Source organism: Carica papaya, chromosome 3 (genome assembly GCF_054855325.1).
Source record: "Carica papaya isolate Zhongbai chromosome 3, ASM5485532v1, whole genome shotgun sequence".
NCBI lineage: Eukaryota > Viridiplantae > Streptophyta > Magnoliopsida > Brassicales > Caricaceae > Carica > Carica papaya.
Genome location: NC_142311.1, coordinates 28,984,190 through 29,006,672, shown reverse-complemented (window position 1 = coordinate 29,006,672; position 22,483 = coordinate 28,984,190). Strand labels below are relative to the sequence as shown.

Below are 22,483 nucleotides of genomic sequence, written 5' to 3'. Positions count from 1 at the left end.
ATATCGAGCGAAATGTCCTAACACCTCGACTCATGTCTATATGAACGGAACACCCGTCGCACCTCCTTTTTTGTTGTTCTACTATGTAAGATGCTCGTAATAATAATCTTATCACGTGGTGGGCTATAATTGAATGCACGAATAATATTAAACAAAATGCTCCGGCGCCGTGACTCACGTTTGTGAATTAATCGGCGACTGTTGCTCTAGTCCCGCGTAACATTTAACACCCCATCTGCAAAAATAAGGGTACAACATGAGAACTTCCTAGGAAGTAACCCATCCTAGTACTACTCTCACCCAAGCATGCATAACTGCAGAGTTCTGATGGGATCTGCTGAACTAGTGCTGGTATGATCGCACCCTATCTTGTTTGCGCTGCAAATACATATCCCCCTTCGCTTTCCCTCTCCCCTCCCGTCATTTGATTCGCTGTACGCACACATCACCTCTTCTTCTAGTTCTAATATTAAGTCAAATGCCCCAGCGCCTCAACTCGTGCCCATATGAACGGATCGCCTACCACACCTCATTTATTGTTGTTATATTATGTAAGGTGCTCCCAATGACACTCTTATCATGTGATTGGTTTTAATTGAATGTGCAAAAAATATTAAGCAAAATGCCCTGGCGGACCGTCGCTCCGGTTTCACATAACATTTAACACCCCATCTGTAGAAAGAAGGGTGCAACACGAGAACTTCTCAAAAGGTCACGCATCCTTGTACTACTCTCGCCCAAGAATGCTTGATTGCGGAGTTCTGATGGGATCCGGTGAACTTGTGCTGGTATGATTGCAATTGTTTTAGTTTGCGCTGAAAATACATATGCCCCTTCCCCTTCCCTCTCCCTTCCCATCATTTATTTCACTGTGCGCGCAACTCACCTCTGCTTCTAGTTCTAATATCGAGCAAAATGCCCCAGTACCTTGACGCATCTCTATATGAAACACCTGCCGCACCTCCTTTTTCATTGTTCTACTATGTAAGATACTCGCAATGACACTCTCAACACGTGATGGGCTTTAATTGAATGCACATAAAATATTAAGTAAAATGTCTCGGCACCGTGACTTACGTTTGTGAATGAACCGCCAGACCGTCGCTCTGGTCCTGCGTAACATTTAATGCCCCGTCTACAAAAAAAAAAGGTGCAACACGAGTACTTCCTAAGAGGTCACCCATCCTAGTACTACTCTCACCTAAGCACGCTTGACTGCGGAGTTCTGATGGGATCTAGTGAACTAGTGCTGGTATGATTGCACCCCTTTTAATTTGCGTCGCAAAGACATATACCAATTCTCCTTCCCTCTCCCTTCTCGTCATTTATTTCGTTGTTCGCGCAACTCACCTCTGCTTCTAGTTCTAATATCGAGCGAAATGCCCTAGAACCTCAACTGATTCCCATATGAACTGATCGCCCGTCGCACCTCATTTTTTGTTGTTCTACTATTTAAGATGCTCGCAATGACACTCTCATCACGTGATGGGCTTTAATTTAATGCACGAAAAGTATTAAGCAAAATGCCCCGGCACCGTGACTCACGTTTGTGAATGAACAGGGAGACCATCGCTCCAGTCCCGCATAACATTTAACGCCCCGCCCCGTCAGCAAAAAAAAGGGTTTAACACGAGTGCTTTCCAAGAGGTCACCCATCGTAGAACTACTCTCGCCCAAGCACGCTTAACTGCAGAGTTTTGATTGATCCTGTGAACTAGTGCTGGTATTATCACACCCCTTGTAATTTGCACCGCAAAGACATATAGCCCTTCTCCTTCCCTCTCTCTTCCCGTCATTTGTTTCGCTGTGTACGCAACGCACCTCTGCTTTTAGTTCTAATATTAAGCGAAATATCCTGACGCCTCGACTCATGTCTATATGAATAGAACGCCCGCCGCACCTCCTTTTTTGTTGTTCTACTATATAAGATGCTCGTAATGATAATCTCATCACGTGGTGGGATATAATTGAATGCACGAATAATATTAAGCAAAATGCTCCAGCGTCGTGACTCACGTTTGCGAATTAACCGACGACTGTTGCTCTAGTCCCGCATAACATTTAACTCCCCATCTGCAAAAAGAAGGGTGCAACATGAGAACTTCCTAGAAGATCACCCATCCTAGTACTACTCTCGCCCAAGCACGATTAACTACGAAGTTCGATGGGATCCGATGCATTAGTGCTGGTATGATCGCACCCCTTTCATTTTGTGCTGCAAATACATATGCCACTTCTCCTTCCCTCTCCCCTCTCATCATTTATTTTGTTGTGCGCACACACCGCACCTCTGTTTCTAGTTCAAATATCAAGCAAAATGCCATACCATCTCGACTCATGCCCAGATGAACAGACCGCCCGCCACAACTCTATTTTCATTGTTATACTATGTAAGATAATAGTAATGACATTCTTTTCTCGTGATGGACTATAAATGAATGCATGAAAAATATTAAGCAAAATGTCCAAATGCCGCGATTCACACAGGTGGACTATTGCTCCGGTCACGCGTCCATAAAAAAACAGGTGGAACATGAGGACTTCGCAGGAGGTCACCCATCCTAATACTGCTTTCACTATAGCATACTTAACTGCGGAGTTCGATAGTATCTAATGCATTAGTGTTGGTATGATCGCACCCCTTCCATTTCATGCTGCAAATACATATACCCCTTCTCCTTCTCTCCCCCCTCCTGTCATTTGTTTCGTTGTGCATGCACACTACACCTCTGTTTCTAGTTCTAATATCAAGCAAAATGTCTGGGCACCTCGACTCATGCCTAGATAAATGGACCGGCTGTCGTACCTCATTTTTCATTGTTCTACTATGTAAGATGCTCGTAATGACACTGTTATCATGTGGTGGACTATAAATGAATGCACGAAAAATATTAAGCAAAATATTCTGGCGCCATGACTCATGCCGGCAGACTATGGCTCCTATTGCTCATAATGTTTAACACCCCATCCGTAAAAAGATGGGCGCAACACGAGGACTTCCTAAAAGATTACCCATCCTAAACTACTCTCGCCAAAGCACGCTCAACTACAGAGTTCGATGGGATCCGGTGCATTAGTGCTAGTATGATCGCGCCTCTTCTATTTTGCGCTACAAATACATATACCCCTTCTCCCTCCCTCCCACCCTGTTATTTGTTTCGCTATGCGCGAACATCGTACCTCTGCTTATAGTTCTAATATAGAGCAAAATGCCCCGGCGCCTCGACTCACGCCCAGATGAACGGACAACCCCCTGCACCTAATTTTTCGTTATTCTACTATGTAAGATGCTCGTAATGATACTCTTATCACGTGGTGAACTATAAATGAATGCACAAAAAATATTAAGAAAAATGTCTTGGCGTTGCAACTCACTTCGAGGGACAATGGCTTTGATCGCGCATAATGTTTAACGTCCCGCAGTAAAAAAACGAGTGGAACATGAGAACTTTCCAGGAGGTCACCCATCCTAGTACTACTTTCGCTCAAGAACACTTAACTATGAAATTCGATGGGATCTAGTACATTAGTGCAGGTATGATCGCACCCCTTCCATTCCATGCTGCAAGTACATATAGCCCTTCTCCTTTCCACCCCCCTCTCGTCATTTATTTCGTTGTGCGCACACACCACACCTCTGTTTCTAGTTCTAATATCAAGTGAAATACCCCGGCACCTCGACTCTCGCCCAGATGAATCAATCGCTCACCGTACCTCATTTTTCATTGTTATACTATGTAAGTTACTCGTAATGACACTCTTATCACGTGGTGAACTATAAATGAATGCATGAAAAATATTAAGCAAAATTTTCAGGCCCCGCGACTCACACCGACAGATTGTGGCTCCGATCGCACTTAACGTTTAACACCCCATCTACAAAAAGAGGGGATCAACACAAGGACTTTCCAGGAGGCCACCCATCCTAGAACTAATCTCGCCCAAGCATGTTTGACTACAGAGTTCTGATGGGATCCTGTGCATTAGTGTTTGTATGATGGTAACTGTCCCATTCCCCACTGCAAATACATATAGCCCTTCTCCTTCCCTCCCCCCTCCCATCATTTATTTTGCTGTGCGGGCATACCGCATCTCTTCTTTTAGTACTAATATAGAGTGAAATGCCATGTCGTTTCGACTCACGCCCAGAAGAACAGAGGCCCGTTGCGCCTTTTTTTTGTTGTTCTACTACGTAAGACTCTCGTAATGAGACTCTTATCATGTGGTGGGCTACAAATAAATGCACGTAAAATATTAAACAAAATGTTTCAACGTCGCTACTCATGCCGGTTGCCTATGGCTTCAATCGCACGTAAATTTGACACAACGTCTGCAAAAAAAAGGGTACAACAAGAAAACTTCCCAAGAGGTCACCCATCCTAATACTACTCTCGCCCAAGCAAGCTTAACTACGGAGTTCGATGGGATCCGGTGTATTAATGCTAGTATGATTGCACCCCTTCCATTCTGCACTGCAAATACGTATACCCCTTCTCCTTCCCTCCCCCCACCTGTCATTTTTTTCACTGTGCGCGCACACCGCACCTCTGTTTATAGTTCTAATATCATGCGAAATGCCCCGACACCTCGACTCACGCCAGAAGAAAGGACCGCCCACCGTGCCTCATTTTTCTTTATTCTACTATGTAAGATGCTCGTAATGACACTCTTATCACGCTGTAGACTATAAATGAATGCACGAAAAAATAGTAAGCAAAATTTTCTGGCGACGCGACTCACACCAGCAGATTGTGGCTCCGATAACATGTATCGTTTTACGCCCCATTTGTAAAAAGACAATTCAACACGAGGACTTCTCAGGAGGTTACCAATCCTACTACTACTCTCGCCCAAGCATACTTAACTGCATAGTTCGATTGGATCTGGTGCATTAGTGCTGGTATGATCGCACCCCTTCCATTTTACATTACAAATACATATACCCCTTCTCCTTTCCTCCCCTCTCCAATAATTTTTTTCGCTGTGCGCGCACACTGCATCTCTGTTTCTAGTTCTAATATCAAGCAAAATGCCCCAGCAACATGAGAAATTCCCAAGAGGTCAACCATCCTAGTTCCACTCTCGCCAAAGCATTCTTAACTGTGGAGTTCTGATGGCATCCGGTACATTAATGCTGGTATGATCCCACATGTTTCATTCGGTGCTGCAAATACATACACTCATTCTCCTTCACTCCCCCCTCCTGTCATTTGTTTCCTTGTGCGTGCACACTACACTTCTCCTTCCAGTTCTAATATCAAGTAAAATACCTCGGTGCCGTGACTCACATTTGCAAATAAACCAGCGAACCATAGTTCCAATCGCGCGTAACGTCGAACGACCCATCTGCAAAAAATTGGGTGAAGCACGAGGACTTCCCAGGAGGTCACCCATCCTAGTACTCCTCTCATCCAAGCACACTTAACTGCGAGGTTCTGATGGGATCTGATTCATTAGTGCTGGTATGATCGCACCTATTTTATTACGCGCTGCAATTACATACACTGATTCTCCTTCCCTCCCCCCTCCCGCCATTTGTTTCCTTGTGCGTACACACTGCCCCTCTCCTTCTCGTTCTACCATCAAGTAAAATGTCTCGGCGCCGTGACTCACATGTTCGAATAAACCAATGGACTATAGTTCCAGTCGCGGGTAACGTCGAATGACCCATCTGTAAAACATTGGGTGAAGCATGAGGACATCCTAGGAGGTCACTAATCCTAGTACTACTCTTACCCAAGCATACTTAACTGCGGAGTTCTGATGGGATCCGGTGCATTAGTGCTGGTATGATTGCACCTGTTTTATTACGCGCTGTAATTACATACACTCATTCTCCTTTCGTCCCCCATCCCGTCATTTGTTTCCTTGTGCGTGCACACAACACATCTCCTTCTCATTCTACTATCAAGTAAAATGCATCGGCGCCATGACTCACATTTGCGAATAAACTAATAGACCATAGTTCCAGTCGCGCGTAACGTCGAACGACCCATCTGAAAAAAATAAGTGCAACACAAGGACTTCCCAAGAGGTCACCACTCCGAGTACTACACTCGCCCAAGCACATTTAACTACGGAGTTCTGATGTGATCTGGTGAATTAGTGATGGTATGATCGCACCTGTTTCATTCCGCGCTGCAAATACATACACTCCTTCTCCTTCCCTCCCCCCTCCCGTCATTTGTTTCCTTGTGCGTGCACACTGCACCTCTACTTCTCATTCTAATATCAAGTAAAATGCCCCGGCGACGTGACTCACATTTGAGAATAAAGAAGCAGACAATAATTTCAGTCGCGCATAACGTCGAACGACCCCTTTGCAAAAAAATGAGTGTAACACGAGGACCTCCAAGGAGGTCAACCATCCTAGTACTACTCTCGCCCAACTATACTTAACTACGGAGTTCTGATGGAGTCCGGTGCATTAATGCTGCTATGATCCCACCTGCTTCATTCGGTGCTGCAAATACATACACTCCTCCTTCCCTCCTCCCTCCCGTCATTTGTTTCCTTGTGCATGCACACTGCACCTCTCCTTCTCGTTTTAATATCAAGTAAAATACCACGGTGCCGTGACTCACATTTGTGAATAAATAAGCGAACTATAGTTCCAGTCGTGCCTAACGTTGAACGATTCATGTACAAAATATTAGGTGAAGCATGAGAACTTTCCAGGAGGTCACCCATCTTAGTACTACTCTCGCCAAAGCACATTTAGCTGCAAAATTCTAATGGGATCCGGTGCATTAATGCTGGTATGATCGAACCTATTTTATTATGCGCTGCAATTACATACACTGATTCTCCTTCCCTCCTCCCTCTCGTCATTTGTTTCCTTGTGCGTGCACACTGCACCTCTTCTTCTCGTTCTACTATCAAGTAAAATGTCTCGACACTGTGACTCACATTTGGGAATAAACCAGCGGACCATAATTCTGGTCGCACATAACGTCGAACAACAAATTTGTAAAAATTTGGGTGAAGCACAAGGACTTCCCAAAAGGTCACCCATCCTAGTACTACTCTCACCCAAGCACACTTAACTGCGGAGTTCTGATAGAATCTGGTGCATTAGTGCTTGTATGATCGCATGTGTATGTATATGCAGCGCAAAATAAAAGATGTGCCATCATACCAGCACTAATGCGCCGGATCCAATTAGAACTCCGCAGTTAAGTGTGCTTGGGCGAGAGTACTACTAGGATGGGTGACCTCTTGGGAAGTTCTCGTGTTGCACCTATTTTTTTGCAGATGGGTCGTTCGATGTTACACGCGGATAGAACTATGGTTTGCGGGTTTATTTGGAAATGTTAGTCACGGTGCCCGGGCAATTCACTTGATATTAGAACGAGAAGGAGAGGTGCAGTGTGCACGCACAAAGAAACAAATGACGGGAGGGGGTGGGAAGGAGAAGGAGTGTATGTATTTGTAATGCGAAATGAAACAGGTGCGATCATACCAGCACTAATGCACCGGATCCCATAAGTACTCCGTATTTAAATGTGCTTGGGCGAAAGTAGTACTAGGATGGGTGACCTCTTGGGAAGTCATCGTGTTGCACCCATTGTTTTGCAGATAGGTCGTTCGACGTTACGCGCGACTAAAATTATGTTCCACTAGTTTATTCACAAATGTGAGTCACGGGGCCGAGGCATGTTACTTGATATTAGAACGTGAAGGAGAGGTGCAGTGTTCACGAACAAGGAAACAAATGACGGGAGGAGGGAGGGAAGAAGAAGGAGTGTATGTATCTACAGCGCGGAATAAAACAGGTGCGATCATATCAGCACTAATGCACCAGATCCCATTCGAATTCCGCAGTTAAGTGTGCTTGTGCGAGAGTTGTACTTGGATGGGTGACATCTTGGGAAGTACTCATGTTGCACCCATTTTTTTGCAGATGAATCATTCGACGTTACGCCCGACTAGATCTATGGTCCGTTGGTTTTTTCGCAAATGTGAATCACGACGCCGGGGCATTTTAGTCAATATTAGAACGAGAAAGAGAGGTGCAGTGTGCACGCATAAGGAAACAAATGACGGGAGGGGAACGGAAGGAGAAGGAGTGTATGTATTTGCAGCTCAAAATAAAACAGGTGAGATCATACTAGGAGTAATGCACCGGATCCCATCAAAACTCCGTAGTTAAGTGTGTTTGGGCGAGACTAGTAATAGGATGGGTGACCTCCTGTGAAGTACTCGTGTTGCACCTATTTTTTTGGAGATAGGTCGTTCGACGTTATGCGCAACTGAAACTATGGTCCGCTGGTTTATTCGCATAAGTGAGTCACGGTGTCAGGGCATTTTACTTAATATTAGAACGAGAATGCGAGGTGTAGTGCGTACGCATAAGGAAACAAATGACGGGAGGGGGGAGGGAAAGAGAAGGAGTATATGTATTTGCAACGCAGAATGAAAGATGTGCGATCATAGCAGCAATAATGCACCGGATCCTATTAGAACTCCGCAGTTAAGTATACTTGAGCGATAGTAGTACTAGGATGGGTGACCTCCTGGAAGTCGTCGTGTTGTGACTTTTTTACAAATGGGTCGTTCGACATTATGCGCGACTGGAACTATTATCCGCTGGTTTATTTGCAAATGTGAGTCACGGCGCTGGGGCATTTTAGTCAATATTAGAACGAGAAGGAGAGGTGCAATGTGCATGCACAAGGAAACAAATGACAGGAGGGGGGAGGGAAGGAGAAGGAGTGTATATATTTGCAGCGCATAATAAAACAGGTGAGATCATGCTGGGACTAATGCATCCTATCCCATCCGAACTCTACAGTTAAGTGTGTTTGGACGAGAGTAGTACTAGGATGGGTGACCTCTTAGGAAGTACTCGTGTTGCACCTATTTTCTTACAGATAGGTCGTTCGATGTTATGCGGGACTGGAGCTTTAGTCCGCTAGTTTATTTGCAAATGTGAGTCACGGTGCTGGGGCATTTTTCTTGATATTAGTACGAGAATGAGAGGTGGAATGTGCACACACAAGGAAACAAAGGGCGGAGGGAAGGAGAACGAGTGTATGTATTTGCAACGCAGAATGAAAGATGTGCGATCATAGCAGCACTAATGCACCGGATCCCATCAGAACTTAGCAGTTTAGTATGCTTGGGCGTAAGTAGTACTAGGATGGGTGACCTCCTAGGAAGTCCTCGTGTTAAGTGTGCTTGGGCGAGAGTAGTTCTCAGATGGGTGACCTCCTGGGAAGTTCTTGTGTTGCACTCATTTTTTTTCAGATGGGTCGTTCCACATTTCGCGCGACTGGAACTATGGTCCTCTGGTTTATACGCGAATGTAATTCACGGCGGGGGGGCATTTTAAGTGATATTAGAACAAGAAAGAAAAGTGCAGTGTGCACGCACAAGGAAACAAATGACGGGAGGGGGGAGGGAAGGAGAATGAGTGTATGTATTTGCCGCGTGGAAGCAAACAGGTGCGATCATATCAACACTAATGCACCGGATCCCATCAGAACTCCGCAGTTAAGTATGCTTGTGCGAGAGTAGTACTAGGATGGGTGACCTCTTAGAAGTCCTCGTGTTGCACCCATTTTTGTGCAGATAGGTCGTTCAATGTTACGCGCGACTGGAACTATGGTCCGCTGGTTTATTCACAAATATAAGTCACGGCGTCGGGGCATTTTACTTAATATTTGAAGGAGAAGGTGAGGTGAAGTGTGCACGCACAAGGAAACAAATGACAGGAGGGATGAGGGAAGAGAAGGAGTATATGTATTTGGAGCGCGGAATAAAACAGGTGCGATCATACCAGCACTAATGCACCAGATCTCATTATAACTCTGCAGTTAAGTTTGCTTGGGCGAGAGTAGTACTAGGATGGGTGACCTCCTGGGTCCTCGTGTTGCACCCATTTTTGTGCAGATGGCTCGTTCGACGTTATGTGCGACTGGAACTATGGTCTGCTGGTTTATTCGCAAGTATGATCACGGCACTGGGGTTTTTTAGTTGATATTAGAACGAGAATGAAAGGTGCAGTGTGCACGCACAGGGAAACAAATGACAGGAGGGGGGAGGGAAGTAGAAGGACTGTATGTATTTGCAGCGCGGAATAAAACAGGTGCGATCATACCATAACTAATGCACAGGATCTCATTATAACTCCGCAGTTAAGTGTGCTTGGGCAAGAGTAGTACTAGGATGGGTGGTCTCCTGGGAATTCCTTATGTTGCACTCATTTTTTTACAGATGGGTCATTCGACGGTACGCGCAACTGGAACTATAGTCCGCTGGTTTATTCCCAAATGTGATCATGGCGCCGGGGCATTTTAGTTGATATTGGAATGAGAATGAGAGGTGTAGTGTGCACGCACAAGGAAACAAATGACGAGAGGGGGGAGGGAAGGAGATCGAGTGTATGTATTTGCAGCGCAGAATAAAACAAGTGCGATCATACTAGGACTAATAAACCGGATCCCATCAGAACTCCGCAGTTATGTGTGTTTAGGCAAGAGTTGTACTCGGATGGGTGGCCTCTTGGGAAGTACTTGCGTTGCACCCATTTTTTTACAGATGGGTCATCCGACATCATGCGCGACTAGAACTATGATCCATTAGTTTATTCGCAAATGTGAGCCACTACGCCGAGATATTTTAGTTGATATTAGAACGAGAAGGAGAGGTGGATTGTGCATGCACAAGGAAACAAATGACAGAAGGGGGGAGGGAAGGAGAAGGAGTGTATGTATTTACAGCGTAGAATAAAATAGGTGTGATCATACTAAGACTAATGCACCGGATCCCATCAGAACTCCGCAGTTAGTGTGTTTGGGCGAGGGTAGTACTAGGATGGGTGACCTCTTGGGAAGTACTCGTATTGCACCCATTGTTTTGCAGATAGGTCGTTCGACGTTATACGCGACTGGAACTATAGTCCGCTAGTATATTCACAAATGTGAGTCACGGTGCCGAGGCATTTTATTTGATATTAGAAGGAGAATGAGAGGTGCAGTGTGCACGCACAAGAAAATAAATGAAGGGAGGGGGGAGAGAAGAAGAAGGAATGTATGTATTTGTAGCGCGAAATGAAACAGGTGCCATCAAACCATCACTAATGCACTAGATCCCATCAGAACTCCGTAGTTAAGTGTGCTTGGGCAAGAGTAGTACCTGAGTTGGTGACCTCTTGGGAAGTACTCATGTTACACCTAATTTTTTCAGATGGGGCATTTGACGTTCCGCGTGACTGGAACTATGATCTGTTGGTTTATTTGTAAATGTGAGTCATGGAACTGGGGCATTTTACTTGATATTATAATGAGAAGGAGAGGTGCAGTGTGCACGCACAAGGAAATAAATGACGGGAGGGGGGAGGGAGGGAGAAGGAGTGTATGTATTTGCATCGCTAAATGAAACTAGTGCGATCATACTAGCACTAATGCACTAGATCCCATCAGAACTCCCCAGTTAAGTATGCTTGGGCGAGAGTAGTACTAGGGTGTGTGACCTCCTGGGAAGTCCTCGTGTTCCACTCATATTTTTTCAGATGGATCATTCGATGTTACGCGCGACTGGAACTATGGTCCGCTAGTTTATTCGCAAATGTGAGTCACGTGGCAGGGCATTTTACTTGATATTAGAGTGAGAATGAGAGGTGCAGTTTGCATGCCCATGGAAACAAATTACGGGAGGGGGGAGGGAAGGAGAAGGAGTGTATGTATTTACAGCGCGGAGGCAAACATATGCGATCATACCAGCACTAATGCACCGGATCCCATCAGAACTCCAGAGTTAAATGTGCTCGGGTGAGTGTAGTACTAGGAGTGGTTACCTCTTGGGAAGTCCTTGTGTTGCATAAATTTTTTTTCAGATGGGGCGTTCGATGTTTCGCTAGACTTGAACTATGGTTCACTGGTTTATTGACAAATGTGAGTCACGGCGCCGAGGAATTTTACTTGATATTTGAACAAAAAGCAGAGGTGCAGTGTGCACGCATAAGGAAACAAATGACGGGAGGGGGGAGGGAAAGAGAAGGAGTGTATTTAATTGCAGGGCAGAATGAAACAGGTGCGATCATATCAGGACTAATGCACCGGATCCCATCAGAACTCCGCAGTTAACTATGCTTGGGCGAGTGTAGTACTAGGATGGGTGTCCTCCTGGGAAGTTCTCGTGTTGCACCCATTTTTTTGCAAATGGGTTGTTCGATGTTACGCGCGACTGGAACTATGATCCCCTGGTTTATTCCCACATGTGAATCACTGCACCAGGGCAATTTACTTGATATTAGAACGAGAAGGAGAGTTGCAATGTGCATGCACAAGGAAAAAAATGACAGGAAGAGGGAGGGAAGGAGAAGGAGTGTATGTATTTGCAGCGTGGAATGAAACAGGTGCAATCGTACAAGCACTAACGCACCGGATCCCATTAGAACTCCGCAGTTAAATGTGCTAGGGCGAGTGTAGTACTAGGAGTGGTGACCTCTTGGGAAGTCCTCGTGTTGCAACAATAGTTTGGCAGATGGGTCATTCAATGTTATGCGTGAGAACGACGCCGGGGCATTTTACTTGATATTAGAACGAGAAGGAGAGGTACAGTGTACACGCACAAGGAAACATATGACGGGAGGGGGGAGGGAAGGAGGAGTGTATTTATTTGCAGCGCGAAATAAAAGATGTGTGATCATAACAGCACAAATGCACTGGATCCCATCATAATTCCGTAGTTAAGTATGCTTGGGCGAGAGTAGTACTAGGATGGGTGACCTCTTGGGAAGTCCTCGTGTTGCAACAATTTTTTTGCAGATGGGTCGTTCGATGTTACGCGCGACTGGTACTATGCTCCGCTGGTTTATTTGCAAATGTGAGTCACGGCGCTGGGGCATTTTACTTAATATTAGAATGAGAAGAAGAGGTGTAGTGTGTACGCACAAGGAAACAAATGACAGGAAAAGGGGGGGGGGATGGAGAAGGAGTGTATGTATTAGCAGCGTGGAATGAAACAGGTGCCATTATACCATCACTAATTCACCGGATCCCATCAGAACTCCGCACTTAAATGTGCTTGGGCGAGTGTAGTACTAGGAATGGTGACCTCCTGGGAAGTCCCAGTGTTGCACCCATTTTTTTACAGATGGGTCATTCGACGTTACGCGCGATTGAATCTATGGTCCGCTGGTTTATTTACAAATATGAGTCACGGCGCCGAGGCATTTTACTTGGTATTAGAAGGAGAAGGAGATTTGCAGTGTGCACGCACAAAGAAACAAATGACGAGAGGGGGGAGGAAAGGAGAAGGAGTGTATGTATTTGCAGCGCGGAATGAAACAGGTGCGATCATACCAGTACTAATGCACCGGATCCCAATAGAACTACGCATTAAAGTGTGCTTGGGCAAAAGTAGTACTAGGATGGGTGACCTCCTCGAAAGTACTCGTGTTGCACCTATTTTTTTACAGATAGGTCGCTCGATGTTACGCGTAACTGGAACTATGGTCTGCTGGTTTATTCGCAAATGTGAGTCACGGCACCGGAGCATTTTATTTGATATTATAAAGAGAATGAGAGGTGCAGTGTGCACGCACAAGGAAACAAATGACGGGAGGGGGGAAGGAAGGAGAAGGAGTGTATGTATTTACAGCGCAAAATAAAAAAGGTGCCATTATACCATCACTAATTCACCGGATCCCATCAGAATTTCGAAGTAAAATTTGCTTGGGCGAGTGAAGTACTAGGAGTGGTGATCTACTGGGAAGTCCTTGTGTTGCACCTATTTTTTTCAGATGGGGCGTTCGATGTTACGCGCCACTGGAACTATGGTCCGCTTGTTTATTCGCAAATGTGTGTCACGGCGCCGGAGCATTTTACTTGATACTAGAACGAGAAGGAGAGGTGCAGTGTGCAGGCACAATGAAACAAATGACCGGAGGGGGGAGGGAAGGGAAGGAGTGTATGTATTTGCAGCGCGGAATGAAACAAGTGCCATCTTACCAACACTAATGCACTGGATCCCATTAGAACTCTGTAGTTAAGTGTGCTTGGGTGAGAGTTGTACTAGGATGGGTGACCACCTGGGAAGTCCTCGTGTTAGACCAATTTTTTTGCTGATGGGTCGTTCGATGTTTTGGGCGACTGGAACTATGGTCCGCTGGTTTATTCGCAAATGTGAGTCACTGCGCCGGGGTATATTACTTGATATTAGAACGAGAAGGAGAGGTGCAGTGTACACGCACAAGGAAACAAATGACGGGAAGGGGGAGGGAAGGAGAAGGAGTGTATGTATTTGCACCGCAGAATGAAATAGGTGGCATTATACCATCACTAATTCATCAGATCCCATCAGAATTCCGTAGTTAAATTTGCTTGGGCGAGTGTAGTACTAGGATTGGTGACCTACTGGGAAGTCTTTGTGTTGCACCTATTTCTTTCAGATGGGGCGTTTGATGTTACGCACGACTGGAACTATGGTCCACTTGTTTATTCGCAAATGTGAGTCACGGCGCCGGAGCATTTTACTTGATATTAGAACGAGAAGGAGAGGTGCAGTGTGCACACACAATGAAACAAATGATGGGAGGGGGGAGGGAAGGAGAAGGAGTGTATATATTTGCATCGCAGAATGAAACAGGTGGCATTATACTAGCACTAATGCACCGGATTCCATCAGAACTCCGCAGTTAAGTGTGCTCTGGCGAGAGTAGTACTCGAATGGGTGACCTCCTGGGATGTCCTCGTGTTGAAACTATTTTTTTGCAGATGGGTCGTTCGACATTATGTGTGACTTGAACTATGGTCCGCTTGTTTATTCGCAAATGTGAGTCACGGCGCCGGGGCAATTAACTTAATATTACAATGAGAAGGTGAGGTGCAGTGTGCACGCACAAGGAAACAAATGACGGGAGGGGGAAGGGAAGGAGATGGAGTGTATGTATTTGCAGCGCAGAATAAAGTAGGTGCGATCATGCCAGCACTAATGCACCAGATCCCATTAGAACTCCATAGTTAATTGTTCTTGGGCAAGAGTAGTACTAGGATGGGTGACCTCTTGGGAAGTTCTCGTGTTGCACCCGTATTTTTCTTAATATTTTTTGTGCATCCATTTATACTCCACTACATGATAAAAGTGTCAGTACGAGCATCGTAAATAATAGAATAAGCAAAACAGAGGTGCAGCGGGCGGTCCATTCATCTGGGAGTAAGTCGAGGCAACGAGGCATTTTGCTTGATATTACAACTAGAAGTAGATGTGCGGCGTCTACAAAGTGCGAAACAAATGATGGGAGGGGGGAGGGAAAAAGAAGGGGTGTATGCATTTCAAGGGAGGAATAGGACGAGTGGGATCATACTAGCACTAATGCATCGTATCCCATCATAATCTGCAGTTAAGCATGTTTGGGCGAGAGTAGTACTAGGATTGGTGGCCTTCTTTGAAGTCCTCGTGTTGCACACATTTCTTTGCAGATGGGTCGTTAGACGTTACACGTGATTGGAACTATGGTCTGCTGGTTTATTCATAAATGTGAGTCACGGTGTCGGGGTATTTCACTTGATATTAGAACGATAAGGAGATGTGCAGTTTGTACGCACAAGGAAACAAATGACGGACGGGGGGAGGGAAGGAGATGGAGTATGTATTTGTAGCGCGAAATAAAACAAGTGCGGTTATACCAGCACTAATGCACCGGATCCCATCAGAACTCTGCAGTTAAGTGTGCTTGGGTAAGAGTTATACTCGGATGGGTGACCTCCTGGGAAATAGTCGTGTTGCACCCATTTTTTTGTAGATGGGTCGTTCGACGTTACGTGCGACTAGAACTATGGTCTGCTGGTTTATTCGCAAATGTGAGTCACAGTGCCGGGACATTTTAGTTGATATTACAACGAGAAGGAGAGGTGCACTATGCACGCACAAGGAAACAAATGACGAGAGGCGGGAGGGAAGGAAAAAGAGTGTATGTATTTGCAGCACAGAATAAAACAGGTGCGATCATGCTAGGACTAATGCACCGGATCCCATCAGAACTCCGCAATTAAGTGTGTTTAGCCGAGAGTAGTACTAGGATGGGTGTCCTCTTGTGAAGTACTCGTGTTGCACCCATTTTTTTGCAGATAGGTTGTTCGATGTTACACGCAACTACAACTATGGTCCACTAGTATATTCACAAATGTGAGTCACGAGACCGAGGCATTTTACTTGGAGAGGTGCAGTGTGCACGCACAAGGAAACAAATGACGAAAGGTGGGGATGTATTTGCAGCGCGGAATGAAACAGGTGCTATCATACCAGCACTAATGCACCGGATCCAATCAGAACTTCGCATTTAAGTGAGCTTGGGCGAGAGTAGTATTAGGATGGGTGACCTCCTCGGAAGTACTCGTGTTGCACCCTTTTTTTTGCAGATGGGTGGCTCGACATTATGTGCGACTGGAACTTTGGTCCACTAGTTTATTCACAAATGTGGGTCATGGTGCCGGGGCATTTTACTTGATATTAGAAGGAGAAAGAGAGGTACATTATGCACGCATAAGGAAACAAATGACAGGATGGTGGAAAGAAGGAGAAAGAGTGTATGTAATTGCAGTGCACAATGAAACAGGTGCCATTATACCATCACTAATTAACCGGATTCAATCAAAACTCTGCAGTTAAATGTGCTTGAGCGAGTGTAGTACTAGGTGTGGTGACCTCCTAGGAAGTTCTCATGTTGTACCCATTTTTTTGTAGATTGGTCGTTCGACGTTACGTGCGACTGGAACTATGGTCGTGGTTTATTCGCAAATGTGAGTCACGGTGCCGAGACATTTTACTTGATATTAGAACGAGAATGAAAGGTGCAATCTGCACGCAGAAGGAAACAAATGACGGGAGGGGGAGGGAAGGAGAAGGAGTGTATGTATTTGCAGTGGGGAATGAAACAAGTGCGATCATAACAACGCTAATGCATTGGATCCCATCAGAACTTTGCAGTCAAGTTTGCTTTGGCGAGAGTAGTACTAGGATGGATGACTTCCTCAGAAATCCTCGTATTGCACCCATTTTTTTACAGATTGGTCATTCGACGTTACGCACGACTGGAACTATGGTCCGCTGGTTTATTCACTAATGTGAGTCACAGCGCTGGGGCATTTTACTTGATATTAGAATGAGAAGTAGAGGTGTAGTGCACACAAGGAAACAAATGACAGGAGTGGGGAGGGAAGGAGAAGGAGTGTATGTATTTGCAGTGCGGAATAAAACAGGTGCCATTATACCATCACTATTTCACCGGATCCCATTAGAACTCCACAGTTAAATGTGCTTGGGCGAGTGTAGTACTAGGAGTGGTGACCTCCTGGGAAGTCCTCATGTTGCAGCCTTTTTTTGCACATGGGTTGTTCGATGTTACGCGCGACTGGAACTATGGTCCATTTGTATATTCGCATATTGTGAGTCACAGCACTGGGGCATTTTGTTTGATATTAGAAGGAGAAGGAGAGGTGCAGTGTGCATGCACAAGGAAACAAATGATGAGAGGGGGGAGGGAAGGAGAAGGAGTGTATGTATTTGCAGTGCAGAATAAAATAGGTGTCATCATACCATCACTAATTCGCCAGATCCCATCAGAACTCCGCAATTAAATGTGCTTGGGAAGTCCTTATATTTCAACTATTTTTTTCAGATGGAGCGTTCAACGTTATGCGCGACTGGAACTATGGTTCGCTAGTTTATTCGCAAATGTGAGTCACGGTGCCGAGTCATTTCACTTGATATTAGAACAAGGATGAGAGGTGCAGTGTGCACGCACAAGGAAACAAATGACGGGAGGGTGGAAGGAAGGAGAAGGAGTGTATGTATTTGCAGCGCGGAATAAAACAGGTGTGATCATGCAAGCACTAATGCACCGGATCCCATCAGAACTCCGCAGTTAATTGTGTTTAGGCGAGAGTAGTACTAGGATGGGTGACCTTTTGGGAAGTACTTGTGTTGTACCCATTTTTTTGCAGATTGGTCGTTCGACGTTACGCGCGACTAGAACTATGGTCCGCTAGTTTATTCGCAAATAAGAGTCACGGTGCTGAGGTATTTTACTAGTTATTAGAACGATAAGAGAGTTGCAGTATGCACGCACAAGGAAAGAAATGATGGGAGGGGGGAGAGAAGGAGGAGTGTATGTATTTATAGCGCAGAATGAAACAGGTGCTATCATACTAGCACTAATGCATCAGATCCCATCAGAACTCCGTATTTAAGTGTGCTTTGGCGAAAGTAGTACTAGGATGGGTGACCTCCTGGGAAGCACTCGTGTTGTACCCTTTTTTTTTGCAGATGGGTCGTTCGACATCACGAGTGACTAGAACTATAGTCCACTGGTTTATTCGCAAATGTGAGTCACGGTGCCGGAGTATTTTACTTGATATTAGAAGGAGAATGAGAGGTGTAGTGTGCACACACAAGGAAACAAATGACGGGAAGGGGGAGGGAAAGAGAAAGAGTGTATGTATTTGGAGCGCAAAATGAAACAGGTGCGACCATACCAGCACTAATGCACCTGATGCCATTAGAACTCCGCAGTTAGGTGTGCTTGGGTGAGAGTAGTATTAGAATAGGTGACCTCCTAGGAAGTCCTCGTGTCTCACCCGTCTTTTTTTTAATATTTTTAGTGCATCCATTTATAGTTCACCACGTGATAAGTGTGTCACTAAGAGAATCGTAAATAAGAGAACAAGCAAAACAGAGGTGCGGCGGGCGGTCCGTTCATCTAGGTGTGAGTCAAGGCAATAGGGCATTTTGCTTGCTATTACAACTAGAAGTAGAGGTGCGGTGTCCACATAGAGCAAAATAAATGAAGGGAGGGGGGAGGGAAAGTGGTTCATTTACCGGCATGAGTCACCGTGCTGGGGCATTTTACTTACTTTTTTGTGTGGACTCATTTATAGTCCACCACGTGATAAAAGAGTCATTACAAGCATCTTATATAGTAGAACAACGAAAAAAAAGGTGTGGCGGGTTGTCCTTTAATCTGGGCATAAGTCAAGGCGCTGGGGCATTTTACTTTATATTAGAACTAGAAACAGAGATGCAGTGTGCGCGCACAGCTAAAAAAATGAAGGGAGAGGGGAGGAAGGGAGAAGGGGTATATGTATTTGCAATGTGGAATGGAAGGGGTGCGATCATACCAGCACTAATGCACCGAAGCCCATCGAACTATGCAGTTAAGCATTCTTAGGATATAGTAGTACTAGGATCGGTAACCTCCTCAGAAGTTCTCGTGTTGAACTGTCTTTTTGCAAACGGGACGTAAAAAGATACATGTGATCGGAGCCACAATCCGCTGGCGTGAGTCGCGTCGCCAGAAAATTTTGCTTACTATTTTTTCGTGCATTCATTTATAGTCTACCACATGATAAGAGTGTCATTACGAGCATCTTACATAGTAGAATAAAGAAAAATGAGGTACAGTGGGCAGTCCTTTCTTCTGACGTGAGTCGAGGTGTCGGGACATTTTGCTTGATATTAGAACTATAAATAGAGGTGCGGTGTGCGGGTACAGTGAAAAAAATGACGGGTGGGGGAGGGAAAGAGTATATATATTTGCATCGCAGAATGGAAGGGGTGCAATCATACTAGCATTAATACACTGGATCCCATCGAACTTCGTAGTTAAGCATACTTAGACTAGGGTAGTACTAGGATGGGTGACCTCCTGGGAAGTTCTCTTGTTGCACCCTTCTTTTTGCAGATGGGGCGTCAAACATTACGCACGATCAGAGCCACAGTCCGCCAGCATGAGTAGCGACGTTGAAACATTTTGCTTAATATTTTACGTGCATTTATTTGTAGTCCACCACGTGATAAGAGTCTCATTATGAGAGTCTTACATAGTAAAACAACAAAAAAAGAGGTGCAGTGGGCCTACGTTCTTCTGGGCGTGAGTCGAAGCAACATGGCATTTCTCTCTTTATTAGAACTAGAAGCAGAGAGGCGGTATGCCCGCATAACGAAATAAATGATGGGAGGGGCGAGGGAATGAGAAGGGCTATATGTATTTGCAGTAGGGAATGGGACAGTTGTGATCATACAAACACTAATCATAGGATTCCATCATAACTCTGTAGTCAAGCGTGCTTGGGCGAGATTAGTTCTAGGATGGGTGACCTCTTGAAAAAGTCCTCGAGTTGAACCCATCTTATTGTAGACGGGGTGTCAAATGCTAAGTGTGATTAGAGCCACAATCTGCCAGTGTGAGTCGTGGGGCCTGAAAATTTTGCTTAATATTTTTCGTGCATTCATTTATAGTCCACCACATGATAAGAGTGTCATTACGAGTATCTTACATAGTATAACAATGAAAAATGAGGTACAGCAGGCGATCCATTCATCTGGGCGTGAGTCGAGGTGCTCGAACATTTCGCTTGATATTAGAACTAGAAACAGAGGTGTAGTGTGCATGCACAACGAAACAGATGACGGGAGAGGGGAGGGAAGGAGAAGGGGTATATGTATTTGCAGAACGAAATGGAAGGGGTGCGATCATACCATCACTAATGCATCGGATCCTGTCGAACACCGTAGTTAAGCATGCTCTTGTGAAACCAGTATTAGGATAGGTGACCTCCTGCGAAGTACTCATGTTCCACCTGTCTTTTTAGGGATGGGGCATTAAATGTTATGCGTGACCGGAGCAACAGTCCACCAGTGTGAGTCGCGGCATTGGGACATTTTGCTTAATATTTTTCATGCATTCATTTATAGTCCATCACGAGATAAGAATATCATTACGATTATCTTACATAGTAGAACAATGAAAATAGAGTTATGGCGGGCGGTCTGTTCATCTGGGCATGAGTCGAGAAGCCTTAGCATTTCACTTGATATTAGAACTAGAAACAGAGGTGCAGTGTGCGCGCACAACAAAATAAATGATGAGAGGGGAGAGGGAAGGAGAAGTGGTATATGTATTTGCAGAGCGGAATGGAAGGGGTGCGATCATACCAGCACTAATGCATTGGATCCCATTGAACTTCGTAGTTAATCATCATTGGGCGAGAGTAGTACTAGGATGGGTGATCTCCTAGGAAGTTCTCATGTTGTACCCTTCTTTTTGCAGATCAGACGTTAAATGTTACGCAGGACTAGAGCGACAATCGTCGGTTAATTCGCAAACGTGAGTCACGGCGCTGGAGCATTTTGCTTAATATTATTCGTGCATTCAATTATAGCCCACCACATGATAAGATTATTATTACGAGCATCTTACATAGTAGAACAATAAAAAAGGAGGTGCGGCAGGTGTTCCGTTCATATAGACATGAGTCGAGGCGCTGAGGCATTTCACTTGATATTAGAACTAGAAGCAGAGGTGTGTTGCGCGAACAGCAAAACAAATGACGGGAAGGGAGAGGGAAGGAGAAGGGATATATGTCTTTGCGGCACAAATTAGAAGGGTTGCGATCATATCAGCACTAGTTCACGGAATCCATCAGAACTCTACAGTTAAGCGTGCTTGGGCGAGAGTAGTTCTACGATGGGTGACCTTTTGGGAAGCACTCGTGTTGCACCCTTTTTTTTCCAAACGAGGCATTAAATGTTACGTAGGACTGGAGTGACAATCTGCCTGTTCATTCGCAAACGTGAGTCACGGTGCTAGGGCATTTTGCTTAATACTTTTTGTGCATTCAATTAAAGCCCATCAAGTGATGAGAGTGTCATTGCGAGCATCTTAAATAGTAGAACAACAAAAAATGTGGTGCGGCGGGGGATCCATTCATATAGGCATCAGTCGAGGTGGCAAGGCATTTCGCTCGATATTAGAACTAGAAGCAAAGGTGAGTTGTGCGCACAGCGAAACAAATGACGAGAAGGGAGAGGGAGGGAGAAGTGGTATATGTCTTTGCGGTGCAAATTAGAAGGGGTGCGATCATAACAGTACTAGTTCACTGGATCCCATCAGAACTCCGCAGTCAAGCGTGCTTGGGCGAGAGTAGTACTAGGATGGGTGACCTCTTGGGAAGTACTCGTGTTGCACCCCTTTTTTTGTAGACGGGGCATTAAATATTACGCGGGACCAGAGCGACAGTACGGCAGTTCAGTCACAAATGTGAGTCACGGTGCCAAGACATTTTGCTTTTTTGTGCATTCAATTAAAGCCCATCACGTGTTGAGAGTGTCATTGCGAGCATCTTACATAGTAGAATAATGAAAAAGGAGGTGCGGCGGGTGTTTCATATAGACATGAGTCGAGGCGCTGGGGCATTTCACTCGATATTAGAACTACAAGCAGAGGTGAGTTGCGCGCACAGCGAAATAAATGATGGGAAGGGATAGGGAAGGGGAAGGGGTATATGTATTTGCGACGCAAACCAAAACGATTGCAATCATACCAACACTAGTTCACCGGATCACATCAGAACTCCGCAGTCAAGCGTTCTTGTGCGAGAGTAGTACTAGGATGTGTGACCTTCTGGGAAGTTCTCATATTGCACCCTTCTTTCTACAGATGGGGCATTAAATGTTACGCGAGACCAGAGCGACGGTC

At 45.2% G+C, this 22,483-nt stretch overlaps 27 pseudogenes; 22 read left to right on the top strand and 5 right to left on the bottom strand.

Annotated features, from left to right (window-relative positions):
• Positions 1 to 246: 246 nt before the first annotated feature.
• On the bottom strand, positions 247 to 365 carry LOC148268026 (5S ribosomal RNA; annotated as a pseudogene).
• A 782-nt stretch (positions 366 to 1,147) lies between these two features.
• Positions 1,148 to 1,266, bottom strand: LOC148268025 (5S ribosomal RNA; annotated as a pseudogene).
• An 818-nt stretch (positions 1,267 to 2,084) lies between these two features.
• Positions 2,085 to 2,202, bottom strand: LOC148268024 (5S ribosomal RNA; annotated as a pseudogene).
• Positions 2,203 to 4,341: 2,139 nt separating this feature from the next.
• On the bottom strand, positions 4,342 to 4,459 carry LOC148268023 (5S ribosomal RNA; annotated as a pseudogene).
• A 1,547-nt stretch (positions 4,460 to 6,006) lies between these two features.
• On the bottom strand, positions 6,007 to 6,125 carry LOC148268022 (5S ribosomal RNA; annotated as a pseudogene).
• Positions 6,126 to 7,124: 999 nt separating this feature from the next.
• Positions 7,125 to 7,243, top strand: LOC148268021 (5S ribosomal RNA; annotated as a pseudogene).
• A 205-nt stretch (positions 7,244 to 7,448) lies between these two features.
• Positions 7,449 to 7,567, top strand: LOC148268020 (5S ribosomal RNA; annotated as a pseudogene).
• Positions 7,568 to 7,773: 206 nt separating this feature from the next.
• Positions 7,774 to 7,892, top strand: LOC148268019 (5S ribosomal RNA; annotated as a pseudogene).
• A 205-nt stretch (positions 7,893 to 8,097) lies between these two features.
• LOC148268018 (5S ribosomal RNA) lies at positions 8,098 to 8,216 on the top strand (annotated as a pseudogene).
• Positions 8,217 to 9,444: 1,228 nt separating this feature from the next.
• Positions 9,445 to 9,562, top strand: LOC148268017 (5S ribosomal RNA; annotated as a pseudogene).
• Positions 9,563 to 9,767: 205 nt separating this feature from the next.
• LOC148268016 (5S ribosomal RNA) lies at positions 9,768 to 9,883 on the top strand (annotated as a pseudogene).
• A 529-nt stretch (positions 9,884 to 10,412) lies between these two features.
• Positions 10,413 to 10,531, top strand: LOC148268015 (5S ribosomal RNA; annotated as a pseudogene).
• Positions 10,532 to 10,737: 206 nt separating this feature from the next.
• On the top strand, positions 10,738 to 10,855 carry LOC148268014 (5S ribosomal RNA; annotated as a pseudogene).
• Positions 10,856 to 11,385: 530 nt separating this feature from the next.
• On the top strand, positions 11,386 to 11,504 carry LOC148268013 (5S ribosomal RNA; annotated as a pseudogene).
• A 205-nt stretch (positions 11,505 to 11,709) lies between these two features.
• On the top strand, positions 11,710 to 11,828 carry LOC148268012 (5S ribosomal RNA; annotated as a pseudogene).
• A 206-nt stretch (positions 11,829 to 12,034) lies between these two features.
• On the top strand, positions 12,035 to 12,153 carry LOC148268011 (5S ribosomal RNA; annotated as a pseudogene).
• Positions 12,154 to 12,359: 206 nt separating this feature from the next.
• LOC148268010 (5S ribosomal RNA) lies at positions 12,360 to 12,478 on the top strand (annotated as a pseudogene).
• Positions 12,479 to 12,644: 166 nt separating this feature from the next.
• LOC148268009 (5S ribosomal RNA) lies at positions 12,645 to 12,762 on the top strand (annotated as a pseudogene).
• Positions 12,763 to 14,918: 2,156 nt separating this feature from the next.
• On the top strand, positions 14,919 to 15,037 carry LOC148268008 (5S ribosomal RNA; annotated as a pseudogene).
• A 584-nt stretch (positions 15,038 to 15,621) lies between these two features.
• LOC148268007 (5S ribosomal RNA) lies at positions 15,622 to 15,740 on the top strand (annotated as a pseudogene).
• Positions 15,741 to 15,946: 206 nt separating this feature from the next.
• LOC148268006 (5S ribosomal RNA) lies at positions 15,947 to 16,065 on the top strand (annotated as a pseudogene).
• Positions 16,066 to 16,237: 172 nt separating this feature from the next.
• LOC148268005 (5S ribosomal RNA) lies at positions 16,238 to 16,356 on the top strand (annotated as a pseudogene).
• A 1,465-nt stretch (positions 16,357 to 17,821) lies between these two features.
• On the top strand, positions 17,822 to 17,940 carry LOC148268004 (5S ribosomal RNA; annotated as a pseudogene).
• A 202-nt stretch (positions 17,941 to 18,142) lies between these two features.
• On the top strand, positions 18,143 to 18,261 carry LOC148268003 (5S ribosomal RNA; annotated as a pseudogene).
• Positions 18,262 to 19,558: 1,297 nt separating this feature from the next.
• Positions 19,559 to 19,676, top strand: LOC148268002 (5S ribosomal RNA; annotated as a pseudogene).
• A 1,715-nt stretch (positions 19,677 to 21,391) lies between these two features.
• Positions 21,392 to 21,509, top strand: LOC148268001 (5S ribosomal RNA; annotated as a pseudogene).
• A 348-nt stretch (positions 21,510 to 21,857) lies between these two features.
• Positions 21,858 to 21,976, top strand: LOC148268000 (5S ribosomal RNA; annotated as a pseudogene).
• Positions 21,977 to 22,483: the final 507 nt, after the last annotated feature.